General features: G+C 36.4%; 1 protein-coding gene and 1 pseudogene across 1 annotated transcript in view; both read right to left on the reverse strand.

The window, feature by feature from the left end:
• The window catches only part of ELP4 (elongator acetyltransferase complex subunit 4), a 287,779-nt gene that overhangs the window by 244,179 nt on the left and 27,178 nt on the right, over nt 1-16,422 (reverse strand). The gene's annotated exons all lie outside the window — the stretch shown is intronic.
• LOC131280041 (E3 ubiquitin-protein ligase makorin-1 pseudogene) lies at nt 11,202-16,376 on the reverse strand (annotated as a pseudogene).

The following is a 16,422-nucleotide window of genomic DNA, read 5'->3' on the forward strand; positions in this document are numbered from 1 at the left end:
TTTTTTGTTTTTAGGAGGCATCAGGGACCAAACCCAGGACTTCCTTTGTGGGAGGGAGGTGCTCAACCACTTCAGCCATATCAATCCCCTCAAATTAAGTTTGGAAACTGTATGTTATGAAATAGCATTTGAATTTGCTTATGAAAATCATTTAACTCTAATTTTATAATTACTAACATGCAATATTAAACCATGAAAGAAATATAATAGAAAATTTTAGCATTTTCAAGTTATAAAGAAATGTCAATGTGTACATGTAATTTCTTAATTGAAATATCAGTCTATGTACTATTTAAATATTTTAGATAAAAATGTAAATTTTATGATTTTTAGAAAACAGTTTTCATAGACAATATCACTATATTTGAGATGATTAAGAAATTCCTTAAAATAAAAAAGCTAACTGAAAAATACTTACCATATGCGTTTTTACATGCTTTAACATCATGTATATTGTTCTATAGGATTTTCTAAGGGGTGTAATTTTCCAGTGTTACATCTTAATGCTGACTTCCTGAAGGCGTTTTGACTACAATAGGTATGAATATGTTTTCAAAGGTTGATGGATAAATTGCTAGGTGGTTGGGGCTTTTTATCCTTTACTTGTCTTTTAGTTATATACAGTTTTAAGATAATTATGGTCTGTAAGTTTGTCTATTCTTTTTTCTTATATCAGAAATATTTGCCTTGGTTATTGGTTCCAGAAATACTTAATCATATATCATAAAATTAAAACTAAGCAATTATAGCATTTTATTCCTGCTTTCCATCTCTAAACATTGTTAAGGCTTTGGTTCTGGTCATTCATCATTGGACTTTTGGCATAAAGTTTTAAATATAACTATAGCTGAGTTGGGCACACTGAAACCCGGATTGAATATTATGTAGAAAGACCTACTTATCTAGATTACTATTCAAGCTCTAATTTTAAATTACATAAATATTTTGTTTATCCTTCTGGGAAGATGCCAGAAACTTTGTCATGCACTGATGTTACAAAGAGCCTAAATAACTTAAAATTTGGTCAGCCATAATTTTCTAACAGTCAATTCTAAATATTTGCGAACACTAACTGGAGCACATTAAAGATGTACTGCATACAACTATTACTTTTTGCAGTTTTTATACACAAATGAGAATGGCATATTATTCTTTTATATCAATACTGCTTTACTATCCCATATCAAACATGTAGAAATCTCAAATGACAAGATTGGGAATTTAAGAAATATTACTTAGTTAAGAAGATTCTATTAACTCAAAAAGTAGAAATATTTTCAGAGTAGAGCTGAATGAAATACAAGAATATAATCAGTTAAAATAGTTTAAAAATGAATCACTAAATAATTAGTGTAGGGAATCATATAATGGGTGCATATTATTTAGCATATAGAAGTTTTGTACTACTTTCATTATTTGCCTATATAAATGGATTTAGTTAAAAGCAAATAATGGCAACAAAATCAAAGGAGATAAATTTCTTCCTGAGGATTATACACTCAAGTTTATGGTTAATTTGACATTTAAGTTAATTGAATATGTTATTTATAAATATTCATTTGTCATGTACAGCAATCTTGCTATTTAACTAAAAACAACTTGTTGTAGACTACCCATTAAAAGCAGAATAACACAATAAAATTTCAAAATGTGGTATCAAATCTTTAATGTTATTAAAAGTCAATCTAATGCTCATGTCCATTAGCCTTTTGTGGTGTGGCAGCAATTATAATGTTTTGATAATATGTTCTAAGTGTATAAGATAAAACATGTGCAGGTCATTATACATCCTGCCATAACCTACCAGATGGACTGGGAGAGAGTGTAAACTACAATGTAAACTATAATCCATGCTGTGTAGCAGTGCTCCAAAATGTATCCATCAATTGCAATGAATGTACCACACTAATGAAAGAACTTGTTGCTGTGGGAAAAGCGGGGGTGTGGGGAGTGGGGCATATGGTAATTCCTTATATTTTTTTAATGTAACATTTTGTGTGATCTATGTATCTTTTAAAAAATAAATTAAAAAATATATTAACAAAAAGATAAAACATAATGGATAAGATGACACTAGAACACATTTTTTAGTTAAAAGCAATTCTAGTCCTGAGCAGGAGATGCCTTTAAGAATTAAAAAACAAATGGTTAAACTATATTAATATTTACTTTCCTTGAAATATAAATCTATCAACTCTGAAACCAACAATATGTCCTCTGAAGAAAAAAATCCCTCAGGAATTTATTTCAAATAGTCTTTAAAATAATATTTAAGATATCAGGAAAACAATGCTAATGGTTTCTTTTGTTTCTTTACTTCCAATAAGACAGTCTTCACTTACAACTTAATGTGATATTTCTCAGAGGTATGATAATTTTCATGACAGAAATTCTAAGTACAATACGCTGATTTAATTTTTGTGCCCAGGATAATCTTCATTGAGTTTTTTTAAAAAAGGAACAGTAACCTAAAAGTTATACTTACATCTTAGCAATCCACAAGCAATTAATATGGAAGAAATGATAATTAGCATGACACTAACTAGACTAGATTGCAAATACTTTGGGAATGACTAATAAAGGTTCACTGCTACAACAGTACGTGAATTTAATCATATTGGGCATAGGGCAGAGGGTATACAAAACTTTGATATAAGTCAGGTAAGATGACTTGTTTGCATCACTACTTTTTTTTGTTGTTAGGAGGCACAGAAATCGAACACAGGACCACATACATGGGAAGCACGCACTCAACCACTGTGCCCACCTGCTCCCACCATCACTTTTAATTATCAAGAACCAGAAGTATATGAAGACTTTTCAAGGACTGCATGACCAAGTTTTATGGGAATCGACTTCTTGATCTTTAACTTACACAAGTACTGAACCCTTAGAGAACTAACCCCTAGAGAAGGGGCCTGTGATAGAAGTGCAGGTTCCCCAATTCTATTTTGCTTTTAAATCACCCTAGTCACACTTCACAAAAAAAGGTTCACTTCTCATTGCACCTCGAGAGTACCAAACAAAAAGACAATTCAAAATATCTATTAGGTATAGAGAATGTGAATGCTCTAATAATTGAGGAAATAATCGTTGATTTCTAAGTTAAGTGATTTTCAATGAGTTGTTTCCAACAGAATTTTAGGTAAAACTAATAGAGAGACAAGTCATTAATTTTTGATGACACACATTGTATGGTTTCTTTCCGTAATACTCAAAGTAAAAAAAAATTGAGACATTCCCATAACAAAATTCCTTCTATTCCTTTTTACTTAATTGTGAAGAGCTTATATCTGCAAAAATTGAAAAATATAAATAGAACTGATGCTGAATCCTGTCTCATTTTAACAATAAATAATATTCATCCACTGATACATCTTTTTTTTTTTTTAAAGATTTATTTATTTATTTAATTTCCCCCCCTCCCCTGGTTGTCTGTTCTTGGTGTCTATTTGCTGCGCCTTGTTTCTTTGTCCGCTTCTGTTGTCATCAGCGGCACGGGAAGTGTGGGCGGCGCCATTCCTGGGCAGGCTGCTCTTTCTTTTCACGCTGGGCGGCTTTTCCTCACGGGCGCACTCCTTGCGCGTGGGGCTCCCCCACGCGGGGGACACCCTTGCGTGGCACGGCACTCCTTGCGCGCATCAGCACTGCGCATGGCCAGCTCCACACGGGTCAAGGAGGCCCGGGGTTTGAACTGCGGACCTCCCATATGGTAGACGGACGCCCTAACCACTGGGCCAAAGTCCGTTTCCCCACTGATACATCTTAATGAAGCAATGTAATCTTCTGTTTTGTCTATTGATACACTGTATGCAGAAATAATTGTAATGATAACTGAATCAAGAATATGTTTAATAGTCTTTTGAAAAAAGAAGTTTAAAAAATAAATTTAAATTTTTGTCCTAGAAAAACTATCTATAAGGTGTCAATAAGTATTTTAAATATACAATATATTAATTTAGGATAAAACTTGGTGGGGGAGTGGAACAGAAATTATGAATTTGAGGAGAAAAAGTACTGATGTAAAATGTCCAGCTGTTAAAGGGCTTACTTGTGTACATATTTCAAATGGTTATGCTATAAAGATTCATATGGATACACTGAGAAGAGTGATATAAATGTTTTTAACTAAAAGGGCAAAATTTATAATAACATACTTAGCAATAATGGATAAAATTTTTAGATAACAATGCACAAGCAGAAACATAATTTTACAAAATTCTTTTAGGAATATGAAGGTAAAAAATTCTTTAGTATCTGAAAAACTGATGAACATATAGGATGTTTGGAGATGATCACGTAACAGAGAGATTAATAAATAAATGTGAAGTGCCTAAAGTTGGTTTTAAATGTAATCTTCATAGTTTTCAGAAAGATCTTCTAATTATATTATTTCCTTATACAACTCATACATTCAACATGCATTTAAATGCTTATCTCGCTGTTTTAGGCAATAGAAACATAGCAGAAAACAAATCAGACAAAACCTTTGCCTTCATGGTGGAGACATACAAAAGACAAACATACAAATAAATTACATAGTATATCAGATGGTGGTAAGGCTCTGGAAATAAATAAGAAAGGGTTAAGAGGGTAGGAGTGAGAGTAGGAGGTTGCCATATTAATTAGGGTAGTTAGGTAAGGTTCTACTGAGAAGATAACATTTGAGTAAAAACCTGAGAGAAGCAAGAGAGTTCTAGGTAAGCAGCAAGTCTAATGGCTTTGAATAGACAGCATGCAAGGAAGTTGATGTGCATAGAATAAAGTGAGAGGGAGGTATTAGGTAATGAGGTCAGACAGGTAGTAGGTGGGGGAAGCATATTGGCTAGAGGCTTAAAAGCCATTATAAGAACTATGGCCTTTACTAAGAGTGTGTTAGAAAGCCTTCTGGAGAGGTTGTTTTTTTTTTTTTTTTTAAAGATTTATTTATTTAATTCCCCACGCCCGGTTATCTGTTCTCTGTGTCCATTTGCTATGTCTTGTTTCTTTGTCCGCTTCTGTTGTCGTCAGCGGCAAGGGAAGTGTGGGCGGCGCCATTCCTGGGCAGGCTGCACTTTCTTTCGCACTGGGCGGCTCTCCTTACGGGGTGCACTCCTTGCACGTGAGGCTCCCCTACGCGGGGGACACCCCTGTGTGGCAGGGCGCTCCTTGCGCGCATCAGCGCTGCGCATGGGCCAGCTCCACATGGGTCAAGGAGGCCCAGGGTTTGAACTTTGGACCTCCCATGTGGTAGACGGACGCCCTAACCACTGGGCCAAGTCCGTCTCCCTGGAGAGTTTTGTTTAGATGACTGACATGACCTGACATACATTTGGAGAAGATCACTATGGATATTGTGGTGAGGTTAGACTAAAGAAAAGCAAAGTTAGAAACAGGGAGGCCAGACAAGAAATATTTTAGGCTCAGATTAGGATTTGAGAAGTTGGAAGAGAGGTGTAAGAGAAAAAAAGTCAAGGATGAATCATGGTTTTGATTTGAGCAAATGGAAGAGTTGAGGTGACATTAATAGAGATGGAAAAAACCGGAAAAGGAACAAGTTTGGATAGAGGAGCTTAAGTTTGGTATTGAACATAAATGTGAGATCTATATTTCTATACCAAATAGAGATATAGAGCAGGCAGTTGGAGAACATGTCTGGAACTCAAGGTAGGTCTAAGTATATAAATGAAGGAATCATCAGTATATGAAATATTATTGACAACCTTGGGGCAGAATGAGATCAGCAACAGAATATGTATAGAAAAAAGAAGAGGTAGAAGGATTTAGTCCTGGGCTACTTCAAAGACAAGAGGTTTTAGAAGATAAATAGGGACTAGCAAAGGAGAAAGTGATCAGTCAGGTATGGGAAAATTAAGAGAGTAACTATCGTAGAAGTGCCCCTGAAAACCAAGGGAAGAAAATGTTTCAAGGAGGAAGAAGCAATGAATGATATCAAAAGCTGTGGATAGTCCAAGTTAGATGAGATCTAAGAAATGACCACAGCAGTTCACTAAATAAAATAGCCCGGATTGTATGTACGTTTATTTGCTAGGGAATCCAAAAGTACAGACTTGCAATGTTTATAATATAAAGACTGCTATAGGGAAGCTGATGTGGCTCAAGTGATAGTGCTTCCACCTACCATATGGGAGGACCTGGGTTCGATCCCGGGGGCCTCCTAGTTAAAAAGAAAAAGAGAAAGTGTGCCTGTGTGGTGAGCCAGTGCCTGCTCAGCGAGCTGAGTGCCCACACAGTGAGCCAGTGCCCATGCAAGTGAGTCATGCAGCAAGATGATGACGCAACAAAAGAGAGACGAAGGGGAGAGTCAAGGTGAGGCACAGCAGAAACCAGGAACTGAGGTGGTACAAGTGACAGAGAACCTCTCTCCACATCAGAAGGCCCCAGGATTGAATTCTGGTAAATCCTAGAGGAGAAAAACAAGGAGAGAAGACAAGAAAGAGAAAAAGATACAAAAGATCATGCAGTGAATGGTCACAGCAAAAAACAGCAGGGCTGGGGGAGGGGACAGAGCAGGGGGGGAAAGGGAACAAGACTGCTATCATTCTTACCTTTGGTCCTTTCTATGTAATATGCTTTTTTTGGCCTGGCCACTTTCATTTTGATCACTTGAATTATGATGTGCATAGTTTTCTTTGGGATTCTTTTGCTTGAGGAGTCACAGATACGTGGAATTACAGATATGTAATTTTCATTATTACTGGAAAAATATTCTTCTCTTCTTCAAATATTTTTTCTGCACCACCCACCCACTCCACCACAACACACCTTCAAGAACTCCAATTACATAATATCACGTCACTTTAAGTTGTCCTAGAGCTCCCTGATCTATTATCATTTTTTCAGTCTCTTTTCTGCATTGTATTTTGGATAATTTTAAATACTATGTCTTCAATTTCACTAATCTTTTTATCTTCAGTGTCTAAAATGCTTTAATAACTTCAAGTGTATTTTTCATCTCAGACACTATAGTTTTCTTCTCTAGAAGTTCAATTGGATCTATTCATATATATATCTTCCATGAATCCATTTAACAATTTTAATATTTCCTTTAGTTTCATGAATATTTGTAATAGTTATAATAAATACTTTAATGTTATCTACTAATTCTATCATCTGTATCCTTTTTTAAAATTTTGACTGATTCTGTGGCTTCCTTGAATGACTAAGATTTTCAAAATAAAAATTTACTGAAGTATATCATTCATACATGAACATACATAAACAATATATAGTAAAATTTGTGAATTTACAAAATAAGCATGCATATCAGCATACAAGGCTCCCACACATCTCCCCACCATCAACAGCTTGCATTATTGTGAAACATTTGTTAAAAACTATAAATGAAAGAGACACAATAGGGAAACACAAGGAGAGACACAACAAGTGGGAGTGGAGGTGGTTCAAGCCATTGGGTGCCTCCCTCCAACATGGGACTTCCCAGGTTTGGTTTTTCCCGGTGCCTCCTAAAAAAGAAGACGAGCACACGATGAAAAGACACAGAGAGCAGACAGTGAGTGGAAACAATGATGGGGGCCAGGAGAGAAATTTTTTAAAAACTACAGTATTTTTTTAAAAAATCTATGAAAAAGTACTGTCAAAATATTACTACTAACAACATATCTCACATTTGGTGTATTTTTCCCCCAATCCACCTGTTTTAACACCCTATATTAGTATTAGTCAGCCAAAGGGGTGTTGATGCAAAATATCAGAAATCTGCTGGGTGTTATAAAGGGTATTTATTTGGGGTAGGAGCTTACAGATACCAGGCCATAAAGCATAAGTTACTTCCCTCACCAAACTCTATTTGGCTCAAGATGGCTGATGATGCCTGTGAGGGTTCAGGCTTCCTGGGTTCCTAAGTTCCTGGGGCTTTCTTTTCTCTGGGTTCAAGGTTCCTTCCTTCCTGGGGCTGGCTTCTCTTTCCTCTGGGTGCTTACTTCCCAGGTCTTCAGCATCAAACTCTATGATCAGAAATCTCTGCATCAAAAGCTCTAACTATGTCTTTTGCCATGCCTTTTATCTGAGTCCCTACCCACCAAAGGGTGGGGACTGGGTGGAGATGCCATGCCCGATTAATCATAACTCAATCATGCCCAGGTACAGATCAGATTACAAACATAATCCAGTATTTCTTTTTGGAATTCATCAATTATATCAAACTGCTACAGTATTATGTATTTGCTACTGTTCTGGAGAAAATTTTCTTATATTTTTCCTGTTAACCAAAGTCCATCATCCACCACTGGATTTCCTGTACTATACAGTCCCATGCTTGTAAAATCCATTCAAGTATACACACAGTAGCTCTCATTTTCATCACAGCGTTGTGCTGTCATCACCTCAGTCAATTTTAGAATGTTTTCATTACTCTAAAAGTAAAAATCCCATACTCCCTTATACTATCCCTATTGTTGTCCCTTAGTATTGAAAAAGTATCTTGTTGTCATTGCTGCAACAATATTACTGTTAAATATTGTCCATAAGTTACATTAGTTTTAGTTTTCCCATGTACCACCACATTCTTAGCACTTTGTGAAAGACGAGCACTCTTATATTTATACTATTAACCACGATCTTCATCCATTACCAAAATCACTATGTTCTACATAAACTAGATTATTCTCTAGTTTTCTTTCAGTTGACATTTACTTCCACAGGCTACCTTAATAATGTTACATACATTAAGCATCATCTCCCACTCTCAACCTGTCTTCTATTTCCTAGTAACATATACTCTAGAGTTTACTTATTATATTTAGTTCATATTAGTGAGACCACAAAATATTTGTCCTTTGTGTCTGGCTTATTCCACTCAACATAATATCCTCTAGGTCCATCCATGTTGTCATATGTGTCCTGATTTCATTTCTTCTTACAGCTGAATAGTATTCCATTGTGTGTATATACCAGTTGATGGATACTTGGGCTGGTTCCATAATTTAGCAATTGTGAATAATGTGTGCAAATGTCAGCTTGTGTCCTAGCTTTCAGTTATTCTGTGTATATTTCTAGTAACAGGATTGCTGAATCATATGGCAGTTCTATATTCATCATCTTGAAGTACTGTCAAACTGTCTTCCACAGAGGCTGCACCATTCTACATTCCCCTTGACAATAAAGGAGTGTTCCCATTTCTCCACATCCTTGCTAGCACTTGTAGTTTTCTGTTTGTCTTTTCAATAATGGCCACTCTATTCGCTGTGAAATGGTATCTCACTGTAGTTTTTATATGGATTTCCCTAATATCTAGTGATGTTGAGCATTTTTTTCATGAGCTTTCTGGCCATTTATATTTCCTATTTGGACAAATGTCTATTCAAGTCTTCTGTGTATTTTTTAATTGGGTTGCTTGCCGTTTTATCACTGACTTGTATGATCTCTTCATATAACATGGATATCAAACCCTTAACGGATATATTGTTTCCAAAAACTTTCTCCCACTGAGTAGGTTGCCTTTTTATTTTCTTGACAAAGTCTCTGAAGATCAAAAGTGTTTAATTTTGAGGAGGTCCCATTTATCTATTTTTCCTTTTGTTGCTCATGTTTTGGGTGTAAGGTATAATAAACTACTACCTACTAAAAGACCTTGAAGATGGTTTGCCTACATTTTTTTCAAGGAATTTTATGGTTGTAGCTTTTATATTTAGCTTCTTGACCCATTTTTAGTTAATTTTTGTATAGGGTGTGAAATACGGTCATCTTTCTTCCTTTTAGATATGGATATCCAGTTCTCCCAGCACGATTTGTTGATTAGATTGTTCTAGCCCAGCTGGATGGGCTTGACAGCAGATGGGAGGGTCTATTTCTGAGTTCTTGATTTGGTTCCACTGGTAATCTGTCTATCTTTATGCCAATTATGCTATTTTTACCAGTGTAGGTAAGTAATATGCTCTAATGACAGGAGGTGAGAGTCCTTCAACTTTGTTCTTCTTTTTAAGGACATTTTTGGCTATTTGTGGCCCATTTACCCTTCCAAATAAATTTGAAAACTGGCTTTTTTCATTTCTGTCAAAAGGCTTTTAGGATTGTTATTGGGATTGCACTGAATCTGTAAACCAGTTTGGATAGAGCTGACATTTTAACTATATTTAGTCTTCCAGTCCATGGAATGTCCTCCTATTTAAGTCTTTTTCAGTTTCTTTTAGCAATGATTTGTAGTTTTCTGAATACAGTTCCTTTATGCCCTTGGTTAAGTTTATACCTAAACAAATGATTCTTTTAGTTGCTATTATAAATGATTTTTTAAAAATGATTTCCTCCTCAGATTGCTCTTCAGCAGTGTATAGAAAAGTTACTGATTTCTGTGTATTAATTATGTATCCTGCTATTAATTCTATTACCTTTTTTATGGATTTCTCAAGATTTTCTAAAGATAGAATCATATCATCAGTGAATATTGAATTCTTCCTTTCCTTTCTGGGTGCCTCTTATTTCTTTATCTAGCCTAACTGCTCTAGCTAGAACTTTTAGCACAATATTGAATAACAGTCGTGGTAGTGGCATTCTTGGCTTGTTCCTGATCTCAGCAGGAAAGCTTTCAGTATTTTACTATTAAGTACTAAGCTAGCTGCAGGTTTTTCATATTCACTTCACCATACTGAGAAAGCTTCCTAAAATTCCTATCTTTTGGAGTGTTTTTATCAGGAAAGGATGCCATATTTTGTCAAATGCCTTTTCTGCATCAATTGAGGGGATCATGTGATTTTTCTTCAAATTATCAACATAGTTTATTACACTAATTGCTTTTCTTGTGTTGAACCACCGTTGCACACCTGGGATTATACCAACTTGATCATGGTGTATAATTCTTTTCATGAGCTTTTGGATTCAGTTTGCAAGTATTTTGCTGAGGTTTTTGTATTTTTATTTGTTACAGATATTGGTCTGCAATTTTCTTTTTTCAGTTTCTTTATCTGATTTTGGTATTAGGGTGATATTGGCTTTATAGAATGAGTTTGGTAACATTCTTTCCTGTTCAATATTTTCGCAGAGCTTGAACAAGATTGGCATTAGATTGTCTTTGAATGATTTGTAGAATCCATCTATGAAGCCATCTGGTCATGGGCTTTTCATCTTTGGGAAGTTTTTGATAGTTTCAGTCTCTTTACTTGTGATAGGTTTACTGAGGTCTTCTATTCTAGGGTTAGCGTAGGCTGCTTAGGTGTTTATAGGAATTTGTCCACCTTATCTATATTGTCTAGCATTTTGGTGTACAGTTGTTCATAGTATCCTCTTATGTTCTCTCTTATTTCTGTGGCATAAGTGGTAATTTCCCCTCCTATTTTTTTTTTTTTTTGGTCAGTCTAGCTAAGGGTTTGTTGATTTTATTGATCTTTTCAAAAAAACCAACTTTTGGCTTTGTTGATTCTATTGTTTTTTTGTTCTCAATTTCATTTATTTCTGTTTGGATCTTTATTATTTATTTCCTTCTGCTTGGTTTGGGATTAGTTTGTTATTCTTTTTCTAGTTCTTTGAGGTGGGCATTAGGTCTTCAATTTTAACTTTATTCTATTTTAATGTAAGCACTGAGGGCTATAAATTTCCCTCACTGTTGCCTTTGCAGTGTCCCATAGGTTTTTTTTTTTTTGGTTTAAATAAATTTATTTCTTGTAACTTTGCTCTGTTTAGATTATGCAGTTTTGTTCAGTTATGAGAACAATCTTTAAAGGATGGTGGATCACTGGCTAGCTTAATGGATGGAATAGGAAAGTGGAAAATGTAAAATGTCAGGAAACATACATTCAGAGCTAGGTGAATTTGCTCACTGTGCCTAAACTGGCTAATCCATTAAACATAATCTCCTCAGAAAAAGCATGAAGAGTCTATTAACTGATACATAGGGTTTCCTCAATTCAAATAAAAAGCAGATATAACAACTAACCTAGAAGCTAGCTGAAATACAAGGAAGAAAAAAACCCAATTAGAATACCCCAATTTCAAGATAAAATGCACTTGAGACAGTAGGTGTGATTGCAGTTGGAGAGAATTCCAAAGCGGCACTCACTGGGGTTGGTTTTCTCATAGACTACCTCCATGCAGATCCCACAAACCATGTCCTTACCATGCTGGACAGCAAATGAGAGCTCCATGTCCTCAATGCAATGGGCCTCAATGCAAGATTTTATATGTTGTGATCTCTGGGAAGCATCCATTGGGTGTAGGACTTGCAGCCCTCACATATCACATGAATCTCCATGGAGACACACACAGTTCTCCCCATATCGGCACTCTCCTACTGCAGCATAGGGGCAAAGCTGCTTCTTTGTTTCCACAGCAGTTTATTCTTTCTCTGATTCTTCCTTGGTCACTGAGCCCTGAGGGGGTGCTTCAGTGCAGGAAGGAGCAGTACGGCCACAGTAGGGTTGTCCAGGAACAAACTCAATGGCATTCACCCAGTCTTCTGTGCCTGCTCCTACAACAGCTGCAAAGTTTGAATTTCTTGACTCAGCTTCGCTTGCACTCATTTCGACAAGTGGTCCAACTATCTATCGATGAAAGACTTGAGGAACAGCAAGGGATGATTTTGCATTTAGATCCGCTGCACTTGCTTCTTCCTGTTTCAATGGTTCGCTATGTTCATATCTGCAGCGGTTTCTATAAATACAGTACCCTTGCTGAAAATACTTGCACACTACACCATATGGACCGTCAGAGAGGTCATGCGAGTAGCAACAGTTACCTCCTTCCTTACAAACCTCATGCATAAAATACCTGCAGGTGACCTGTTTAGTGCAGCCGCCGCCACTGCAGTCACTGCCTCATAGGTTTTGATAGGTTGTGTTTTTATTTTCATTTGTTTCAAGATACTAATGTGTTGTTTAAACTTCACATATTTATGAATTTGCCCTTTTTCTGTCCATTATTGATTTCCAGCCTCATTTTGTTATGATCAGAGTGTTTTGTATATTTTCAATTTTTAAAAAATTGAGACCTGTCTTATAAACAAACATATGGTCTATCCTGGAAAAGGATCCATATGAACTTGAAAAAAATGTATATCCTGCTGTTTAGGGTATAATGCTCTATAAACGTCCGTTAGGTCTTGTTCATTTATCACAGTATTCAAGCTGTTTTTTTAATTTGCCCTCTGTCTGGATGCTCTATCCAATGCTGAGAGTGATGTATTGAAGTCTCCAACTATTATTTTAGAGACATGTATTTTTCCCTTCAGTTTTGCCAGTGTGTGCCTCATGTATACTTGGTCACCCAGGTTAGGTGTATACATATTTATTATAGTTATTTCTTGTTGGTGAAGTGCCAATTTTATTAATGTATAATGGCCTTCTTTATCCCTTACAACAGTTTTGCATTTAAAATCTATTTTGTCATATATTAGTATGCTATTCCAGTTCTTTTTTGCATACTATTTGCATGGAATATCTTTTTTCCAACCTTTCATTTCAACTTGATTGTGTCCTTATGTCTGACGTGAATCTCTGGTAGACAGCACAGAGATGGCTCATTTTTTTAATCCATTCTATCAGTCTATGTCTTTTGTTTGGGAATTTCAAGTCATTAAATTCAATGTTACTATTGTAAAGGCATTACTGACTTCATCCATTTTATCCTTTGGTTTTCTGTTGTGCTATCTTATTATTGTTTATCTTTTTACCCTTTAATTTACCCTTCTTAATAATCTTCATTTTGACATGCTTCTCCAAATCTCTTGCCCTAGTTTTTTCCTTTCAGGCTACAGCAGTCCCTTTAGTATCTCTTGTAATTTTGGTCTTTGGTTAACATACTCTCTCAGTTTTTGTTTGTCTATGAAGATTTTAAACTCACTCTTATTTTTGAAGAACAGTGCTGGATACAGAATTCTTGGCTGGCAGTTTTTGTCTTTCAGTATCTAAATACATCATACTACTTTGTTCTTATCTCCATGGTTATTGAGGTTCCCTTGTTTGTGATCCTTTGCTTTTCTCTTTCTGTTTTCAGAATCCTCTCTTTATCTCTGATATTTGTCATTCTGAAATGTAGGTGTCTTGGAGTAGGTCTATTTGGATTTATTGTTTGGGGTATGTTGTTCTTCTTGGATATTGATATTTATGTCCTTCATAAAGGTTGGGAAGTTTCATTATTTCCTAAAATATTCTTTCTGCCCCTTTCCATTCTTTTCTCATTCTGGGATGTGTAGTTTGTTTCATATTGTTATTCAATTCCCTAAGACCCTGTTCCATTCTTACCATTCTTTTCTCTTTCTGTTCTTCTGGTCTTTTCAAGTTCTTCTTGATACTACTAATTCTGTCCTCAATTAAAATCTGCTGTTAGGTGACTCTAATGTATTTTTCAAAAAAGGCTTATTTATTTATTCTGTTCCCATTGTTGCTTGCACTCACTGTCTGCTCTCTGTGTTTATTTGCTGTGTGCTATCTTTGTCTGCTTATCTTCTCTTTAGGAGGCACTAGGAACTGAAGCTGGGACTTCCTAAATGGGAAAGAGGCATTCAATCACTTGAGCCACCTCAGCTCTTTGTGCATCCTTGTTGAGTCATCTTGTCGCATCAGCTCACTGTGCCTGTCCATTGAGCCAGCTCGCCTGTCTTGCTCGTCTTCTCCAGAAGGCACCAGGAACCAAATCAGGGACCTCTGACATGGTAGGCAGGAGCTCAATTGCTTGAGCAACATCCACATCCCTTTAATGTATTTTTAATCTCATCCATTGTCTTCCACTCCCATAGCACTGTTACTTTTCTTTGCAGGCTTTTCAAATTGTTTTCATTTTCACCCAGTGTCTTCTCAATATACTTAGTCTCTTTAGTCCTACTGACCTTCAGTTCATTGAATTGATTTAAGGAGATTTGTGTGATTATCACTGATATTGTCTTAAATCCTATATCTCCTCTTCAGGATATTTGGTTAGTTCCTTTGGATGGGCATTGTCTTCCTGTTTCCTAGTATGGGCTGTAATTTTTTGCAGATGACTAGTCTGCTGAATATGTTGGTGAATTTACTCTGACAGTCAAATTCTCTCTCTTGCCTAGTGTTCCTTCCCCCATCCCCATGGCTCTTCTTTGGTTTTTGGTTCAGCTTAATCTGAGTCTTTAAAACTACCCATTTTAGGTTATCAGTATTGCACCAGTGTCTCACTAATAGGGCTCAGATTTTCTCCCAGGGGTTTGGTAAGAGAGACCTAAAAGCAGTTTTTCTCCTTACAGTTTCCTGGCTGGCCATTAGATGGCACTCATCAGTGAACCATTCCACAGAGGTGTTTCTTTCATTCATCACTTTCCTGTGTTTATGATCTGACCAGAGCTGAGACTGTAAGTAGGCTCTGCTGGCCAAATTCATGGAAGAGAAACCACTCTCCACCCTTTGCTGCACCCACCCTCTTCCCAGGGAGGAAGTTATCTGTTCCTCTCTTAGTTAGCTGCAGTGGCCCATGAGTTTTATCTAGGCTGCATGGCTTGAAGCTGGGGAATGGGTGAACTTCCCAGCCACCTCTGGGGTTTAGTTAACTCACAAGTATCATTTCAGATTCTTCTTCTATGTCTTCACCCTCTTGTGGGTTATGTAGCACTGTCCTGGTCTGCTGATCCCCAAAGCATGTTCCTCAGACAGCTTTTGGCCCTTTCTCTGTTGTTTTTGTGAGAGAGTTGAGCCCTGCCTGCCTACTCTGATGCCATCTTCTCAGAATGCCTCTGCCTACAAAGTTTTGACTGGACACTAGATATCACGTATTTACTCTTTTGGATACTGGATATAAATATTTTTGAGCTTTGTTATGGGACTCAGTTAAATATTTGAAAAAAGTTTGATAATTTTGGGCCTTGCTTTTAGACTTCATGCGGGTCCAGAGCAGCACTTAATCCAGTGACAATTTTGCTCACTACCTATGAAAAACTCTACTGAATAGTCTATATGATAGCCGTGAAATTATGATGGTAGCTACTCTAGTTGAAGGGAAAAGTAATTATTCCTGGATCTGGGGATTGTTACTTCTAATCTGTTTAGGTGGAACTCTTCCGGACTCTAGTAGTTTCTGCACATGCATGCACAGATGGGTACTTATCTGAAGACTAGAGGGAGACTTTTTGCAGAGCTCTGAAACCTACTCTTTGTGCAGCTCTTATTTCAATATTCTTTCCTCTGAAATTCTAGCTGTCTTGGTCTCCCCCACACTCTTACCTCTGTCTCCTAAGGTTGTCTTGTCTTTGTACTGTAGTCTGGAAACTTTGCATGCAGTAAACTATAGCAATCATAGGGCTTATCTTCTTTGTTTTGCATCTCTCAGGCATCATCCTCATTCATTGTCTGATGCCTAATTATAATTTCACATATTTTATGCTGTTTTTTATAGTTGTTTTATATGCAGAGAAATCCATCCTTTATTAATCTACCTGGATCAGAATTGCAACTTTTCAAGAGTCTATATTATTTACTTTATTTTGTACTTTTTCTACTATACCATAAAATTGCC

This window comes from Dasypus novemcinctus, chromosome 10, assembly GCF_030445035.2.
Source record: "Dasypus novemcinctus isolate mDasNov1 chromosome 10, mDasNov1.1.hap2, whole genome shotgun sequence".
Taxonomy (NCBI): domain Eukaryota; kingdom Metazoa; phylum Chordata; class Mammalia; order Cingulata; family Dasypodidae; genus Dasypus; species Dasypus novemcinctus.